Here is a 7873-nt window from a genome sequence, read left to right on the forward strand (position 1 = left end):
ACTATTTTAATTAAATAAGCAATACTGTATAAATTCAAAACTTAAAAAAAATTACCATAGGTAGCGAAAAACACAAAATCCCTAAATTTCATAATTAAGGATTATAATAATTTAGGAAAAATTATAATTAGGGTTCATACCAATTTCATAAAAGAAACCCTAAAATCATAATTAGGGGTTATATTAACTTGGGATAAACTTAATTTGGAAGAAACATCCTAAAAAGAATCATAAACTAACATACATAAATCATAATAAGATACTAACCTTGATTTGTGATAGATCATGCAAGAATGTATACATGAATCTCAATCTATGTGTTTCCAACCTCTATTTCCCAACCTTTGTATTTATCTCTCTTCACAAACTTTCATGATAATTTACATTATGGAAAGATCTTATAGTCAGAAAAAAATCCTAATCTCTTTTATAAATTAATGTCTCTATTAAAATTTTTTATTTTATCTTTTATTATAATTTTCCATAATATAATTTTAATATAAATAATATATAATATAATTTTAAAAAATATATAAATATATATAAAAAAAATTCAAAAAAAAAAATGGGGGAGCCGTGGCTCCCCCTGTCACATCATAGTTCCGCCAGTGTTCAGGAGGCATACATATCTACATCTCAATGCATATGGACTCAGGAAGACAAACTTACATCACAAATGGGAGATAGGACTGTAAGAGTACATTCAAGAATATGAGCAGTATAACAGAATGTAACGACAGTTACAATTACAATAGGACATTTATAGAGTTTTATTCATATTTAGGAAGAGAATAAAAACAGTTACAAAGTTAATGAACTTATGATTAGACTCAGATAATATAAAATAGAATTCAGTGTTCAAGGAAAGTAACTATTTTTGCGTTCATCTCTTACTCACATCTAACTTAGAAGTATTACTAACACTTGAGAGTCCAAATGCCCGCAAGTACTCACTCTAGGAACATCAATTCAGAGAGAGTCTTGCAAAAAAATATCTAAAATACTGTACTTTTTAAAAAATACATTAAAATCTACCTAATTTAATTTTTATTAATTTCTATTGTACATACACAAAATTTTAAGAGTTTGAGGTATGGATACACCTTCCATCCTAAATAACCTAGGTGTATTGTCCAGTTATAGAGATATCACCAAATATGAAAGACATTGAGAAAAAAATATAATATGTTACGATCCAGTGAATAATATCTTGCATGTATGTGCCAAGTGTTTTGTTTTAGAATATTGTATATGGCAAGTTTATAACGGTTTATTACTTTTCAATCAATCAATTAAAATATTTACAAATTTTAATTGTATAAATGAACCTAATTCATGTCTTAAAATAGTATGTATTAATTTAAAATATATAGAATAATAATATATATAGACATACTGAAAAGCACGTTATAAATTATTATATCATATATCTTTTAAATTACTTTCTTTCTGTTTTCTCTAATTACAAAATAGATGTAAACCACCATTTTTTATAGTTTGTTTTCTTAATCGAGCACATTCTCATAAAGAGAGGTTATATACATATTATATGAACATAATTTACATAAGAATTAATATCATTTTTAACTTAAAATTTTGAGATATTATATTTAAATTTTTTTTATAAAGTATTCATTTTTTTTAATTAAAGTATAACTTAAACTCTTATTTGAATTATTCACAACAATTTTGAGTATACGAAAGATTCTTCTTAAAATAATCTCAAACAACATTAACATATAGTTTATGTATAAACTTGTTCGACCTTTTATTGTCTTCGTATTGTCAACCGAACAAGAAAATATTAAGATTTATTTGAAAAATGGATGAGAAAGATAAGACTAGTATATACAAGAGATGAGATCAAGTGAGGAAAAAATAATACAAAAAATATATAGTAATATATTGATAAAGCACATTAATAGAATATACTTTAAAATTTGTCCGTTAAAACATAATTTTTTTCTATTTTCTGAAGTAATTAGTCTACAACCTCCGATCATGGAAATATCTCTTAATCTAATCCCAATCTATAAAAATCTCAACTACCATTAATATTTAATTTAATTAATTTCTTATATATTCAGTCATATATATAAATTTATTTTCATTAGTTTTAATACTCATCTTAAGGACTTGAACACATATTTAGAAATGAATCAACATTAAAAGCAGCATAGAGCACTGAGAATGCATGCATGGAGGGTAACGAGAATGAATTCGAAAATAAATAAAATTGCAGGAATAAGGTTTTGTTGTAGATGATTCATGAATGATCTCAGCGGAAGAGGTGTTGAGATTAAAAAATGAAGGGAATAACGTGGATAGACGCATAGAGTTGCACGTGTCCCTTTCCTTATGTGGCTGTCTTCCATAAAGCATTATCCTGATATAGAAAATCGGTGACTCAGAGTGATCTCAGATAGATGCAGCTATGAGTCCAATAAAATATGTTTCTGTTCTGCTATATATAGAGCCACATGAACCACCATTGATGAAGGTAGCTTTAGGTTCTCTCAACTCACAACAAGAGGCAGAAAGTAGAGTGCAGCCAAGGATGACTTGCCGGCAGTTATGTGTTTACTCTCTCTTCGCCGTCGTCTTCTTCGCCGGCAAGTTGTTCTTGGCTACATTTTGCTCTCTTCTTATGCTGTGATGCTTTGAGGACTCGTTCATGTATCGATGGATCCAGTTGCAGATCCTCAAACTACGACTTTTCAATTTTTATTATGTTTTTTGGTTAATTAGTTGGTATTTGATTCGATTTTACTAGGTTTAATCTGGTGATGTTGTGTTTCTTCTGCAAAGAACAAAATTAAGATGGGAAAGAAAGCGATACTTGCAACTTCACCTGCAGATTCTTCCAACACTTTATACAAAAGTGCTTCTCTGGGGCTAATTTAATCATTTGAGCTTTTTCCCTCTCTATACTGTTGACACACACACACGCTTGTTTTTTGTTTTCACTTTCCATAAAATACATTATTATAGTTTTTTATTTTTACTTATTTAATCCTATTCTAAACATTTGACATTTAACATCTTTGATGGAAAGATTGATTAGGACTGAATTGAAAATCCTGAAATTAATTCGGCAGCATTAATTTTTTAAAATTTCAGATGAATTAACATTTCACATATATGGACATATTAAGAATTAGGACTGAAATTGTAATGGAAAATCTAAATGTTAATATGATTCTTCTATTAACTTGCATTAAAAACGCTTTTTTCGTGGAAGTATATTTTAATGGTATTATTTTAATGTTATTTTTACTCAAGATATTTTTTTCTCAAGATTTTTTTCATCTCTTTTATTCACATTAGAAATTACCTTAAAAGTTTGTCATTTTTTGGTAGAAGTATATTTTATGTTATTTTTACTTTATATATTTTTTCTTCTCAAGATTCATTCAATCTCTTGCTTTAAAAGTTTGTCAATATCTTTTGGTAGAGGTATATTTTAATGTTATTTATACTTTAGATATGTTTTTCAAGATTATTTCGATCTATTTTATTCACATCCTTCATGATATTTTATATTTTCTTAGTTTTGGATTTGTCTTTTTTTGGATAAGCATTTTATACCTTTTTTCTTTGTATTTCTTTCTCAAGACTTTATTTTCTTATTTTCATACTTATTGTACTTTTTCTTCACTATTCTATGTAGTCCATTTTATTTATCCAATTTTTGGTATAAATTATTGTGAGAAGTTTAAATAATAAAATATTATATGAATATTTTTTATGTTAAAACATATACGATGGCTTTGAAGAGGTGGTTTCAAAAGGGGTTGAATAAACTTTTAATTGTAATTTTTTTTACTTAGGGCTATACTAGATTGTCTGGTGGGCAATAGAGTATACAATACACAAACTTTATATTACACAAATTTTATATTGGTTGATCTTAAACAATTAGATATATCTGTTCATTCTTTAAACAATTTGCTATTAAAAAAATAAAGATTATAAAATGAGTGTATTATATACTTTAAACAATATAAAGTAAGGCTAATATAAATTACTTTTGATTTTTACTAGTTTCTCTAAACAATCTGTTTAATAGTTATTCTTTAAACAATTTGCTTAATAGTTATTATTTAAAAACCAATCTGCTTAATTGGTATTCTCTAAACAACAATGTGCTTATAGTTATTCTCTAAACAACTTGCTTAAGATGTTTTATTAAACAAATAAAGATTACAAAATGAGTGTATCTGGTTATATAAGTATATAAATAATTTTTTGTTTTTTTCCTAATAATAAACTATTTTTGATTAATTTTTTAATCTTTTCTTAATTTTAAATAAGTAAACGCACTTATTTAAAGAGTAATCTTTACTTAATAAATTATACGAAATTATATCTCTGAACTCTTTTATAGTCAAGGGTAATCTTTCCTGATTTATATATTTATATATATATATATATATATATATATATATATTATAAGACTAAAAATAGTAGTTGAAAACTATAATATTTATAACTTATACAATAATATTTTAGTATTGAAAAAATCAAATTAGCATCTTACATCTATAATTAAAAACTTATAAAAAATAATATATTAAAATTATTAAATAATATTATAGTGCTCAAAAGATCAAATTATCAATTTACTTTATAATTAAAATTTAATAAAATAACAATAAAAATTAATAAAAAGTTGTTGATACGTTATAAGTTAATTTATCTTTAATTTAACTGTAAATTCTTCGAGTCACATTTAAATTAATTTACATTTAAAAAATTTGATTTGTTTTTCAACTTAGAGCCAAATTTATTCACAATTATTACTCATTTTGACATCTTTCAGATCAATTGAAAAAGAAAATTAATATTATTCTTTTAATACTTATTTAATAGACAATTTATACAAAAGAATTGAAAAAATAAATTTTAACTAAAATTATATATTTTAACATAAACTATTTTATTAATAGATAAAAAGGTTTTATTCTTGAGTTTGTTTTTAAGCTTGTATGTTCATGGTTTTCTTCTACTGTTATAAAAGTATACATTGAAAAAATGTTTAAATAATATTAAGAAAATTTATTATTATCAAAATCCTTGAATGGTCTACTGCAATTAAGACCGTGTATTAAGGTTAAGTAATTATAGTTTGAATACTTTAATTTTTTTATTTGATAAAATAAAAATATTAACATAAAAATAAATTATAACAAAATCATTCCTACAGACTTATTAAATATTTGTCTGCTAAATATATGTAAAGTCAATTAAAGGCTCCCAGTCATATGTCCCTAGAAACGAGGGTAAATATATAATTTGAATTCTCAGTTAAACTTTTTGGTACTATTTCTAGGATAAAATACTCTCGGTTCATGTTTTTGTTAAAAAATATTAAATAGGTCTTAAAATTTTTTTTAGTCTCAATTAGGTCCATATTTTTAAAAATGTGTAACAATTAGGCTCATTCCGTTAGTATAGAGTTAACGGTGTTAAAGATGTGCCACGTGTCAACTCCACATTTTTTTAAATTTTTTATTTAATTATTTAATTTTTTTTTGAAAATTATTCATGCCACGTGTCACGTCAGTATTGTGTCACGTGTCAAGTCAATAAGGTGACACATGTCAAATCATTGTCTGAATCTCAATTTAGTCCATATATTTGTTATTTTTATTACATTTCAGTCCATTTTTTTTAAAATTTTTAAACATATTTATTTTAATTTTTTACAAAATTATTTTAAAATTTTATATTTAAATTTATAAAATTGTTAATTTTAAACCAACTCTAACATTTGTATATAAATTATTTAAAACAATTTTGTAACAAATTAAAATAAATATTTTAAAATTTTAAAACAAAATATAAAATAAACTTAATATTATTAAAATGTTTAATAAAAATATCATTATAAAATTTATATAAAAGTTAAATTTGATCTCAATTTGAAGAGAATGAAATTGAAAATTAAAAAAAAATGGACTGAAATATAATTAAAATAACAAATATATGGACCAAATTGAGATTCAAACAATGACTTGACACGTGTCACCTTACTGACTTGACACGTGACACAATATTGATGTGACGTGTGACATGAATAATTTTCAAAAGGAATTAAAAAAATTCAAAAAAAAAATTCAAAAAAATGAGAAGCTGACACGTGTATATCCTTAACACCGTTAACACCATACTAACGGAATGAGCCTAATTGTTACACATCTTCAAAAATATGGACCTAATTGAGACTAAAAAAAATCTTAGGACCTATTTGAGATTTTTCAACAAAAACGTGGATGAAGGAAGTATTTTAACCAATATTTTACTGTATTTTCATAATATAGTTATTATCAATAATTTTAATATTTTAAAATATATTAAAAAAATATTTAAAATACTAATACAATATATTTTTTATATTTAGCAGAGAAAAAAAAATAGTGAATCTGAACTCCATAATTTGGTGTCCCTAAAAATGTGATCATCTTCTTCATCTTAATTACTTAAGTCACATGCCAACTTCATTTTTTTTTTGTTTTTCTATTATTTTGGTTCCATTCTTATTCCATAAACATCGGTTAAATTCTATGTATGAGTTTATCATCAAATAATTCAGTGAATTTCTTTTATAAGTTAATGAGGCTCTTTTTAATGAAATAATTAATTGAAATAAATAAATAAATAAACAAATTATTAGAAAACTAAAAGTACCATAGTAGACGATTTCAATCATCTTCACAACAATTGCGTGAATCTCGTGTACTCAGCTCAGGCTACTAGGAATGTCAACGGGGCGGGTAGGGTACGGGTAGTAGCTCCCCCGTACCCTACCCGCTAGATAAATATATGTCCCATACCCGTACCCATAACTGTCGGGTATCCGTTATGCGGGTACCCGCCTATTTTTTTCATATCCGCGGGTATCCACAGGTATTTGAAAAATTATTTAAAAAATAAATAGTTAATCATAAATTCAAATAAAATAAAATAAAATGCATCATTGTCATCAATTTTGAATAAAGTTCAAATAAACTCAAGTTGATACAAGTCCAAATAATTGTAAAAGTAAATATAAAATGACGTTCAACAGAATGAAAATTCTTTAATTAGTGTTTTAATCAACAAACCCACTTTCTCTGATTGATTCCTGAAAAATAAACAAATAATAAACCTCAATTGCCATGTGCCAAGTATTCTTATTTTGATTCTATCTTTGACAACAAGCATACCATAAACGTCATTATCTATATAAGGTGATGTATATGCCCAATTTCAAAGAAAGGAATGAGAAGAATGTCAAGGGGTGTAAGTTTAGCGGGTACGGGTATCCACGGGTACGGATACTATGATACCCGTACCCACCCCGTTAACATGCGGGTATCAAAAATACCCGTATCCACGGGCAGCGGGTATCCATTTTTAATATCTATTTTCTATCCGTTGCGGGTTTTATCCGCGGATACCCGCGGGTACGAATTTTTTTGACATCCCTACAGGCTACCATAATTGATTATTGAAGAAGATTAGTGCATCGAAGGAAGTTATCTTGGGAGGAGAGGGATTTACGCAAGTTTTCATTACTTTTTTTTTTTAATATGGTTTTAGTCCCTTAACTTTTAATAAAATTTAGAATTAATCAATTTTTAAAATTTTGATCCAATTTAGTCGCTCAATTGTAGAAGTATGTGAAATTAGTCCTTTTAATCTAATTTGTTAAATTTATGTGAAATTTTGAATGTATTTCATGATAGCATTTGAATTGTTTACATTATTTGACAAAATCCTACTTCAACATTAGTTGAATGTTAGATAAGAAATACGTTTGAAATATTAAACAAATCTAACAAAATTTGGTTAAAAGAAATAAATTCACACATTTTTAGAGTTTGAGGAC

At 25.4% G+C, this 7873-nt stretch overlaps 1 long non-coding RNA gene across 1 annotated transcript; it reads left to right on the top strand.

The window, feature by feature from the left end:
• The first annotated feature begins 2411 nt into the window (after positions 1-2411).
• Positions 2412-3034, top strand: LOC114179798. Its single transcript, XR_003603531.1, has 2 exons — positions 2412-2500; positions 2774-3034. It is a non-coding gene; the product is annotated as an uncharacterized LOC114179798 (long non-coding RNA).
• Positions 3035-7873: the final 4839 nt, after the last annotated feature.

Source organism: Vigna unguiculata, chromosome 3 (assembly GCF_004118075.2).
Source record: "Vigna unguiculata cultivar IT97K-499-35 chromosome 3, ASM411807v1, whole genome shotgun sequence".
Lineage (NCBI taxonomy): Eukaryota > Viridiplantae > Streptophyta > Magnoliopsida > Fabales > Fabaceae > Vigna > Vigna unguiculata.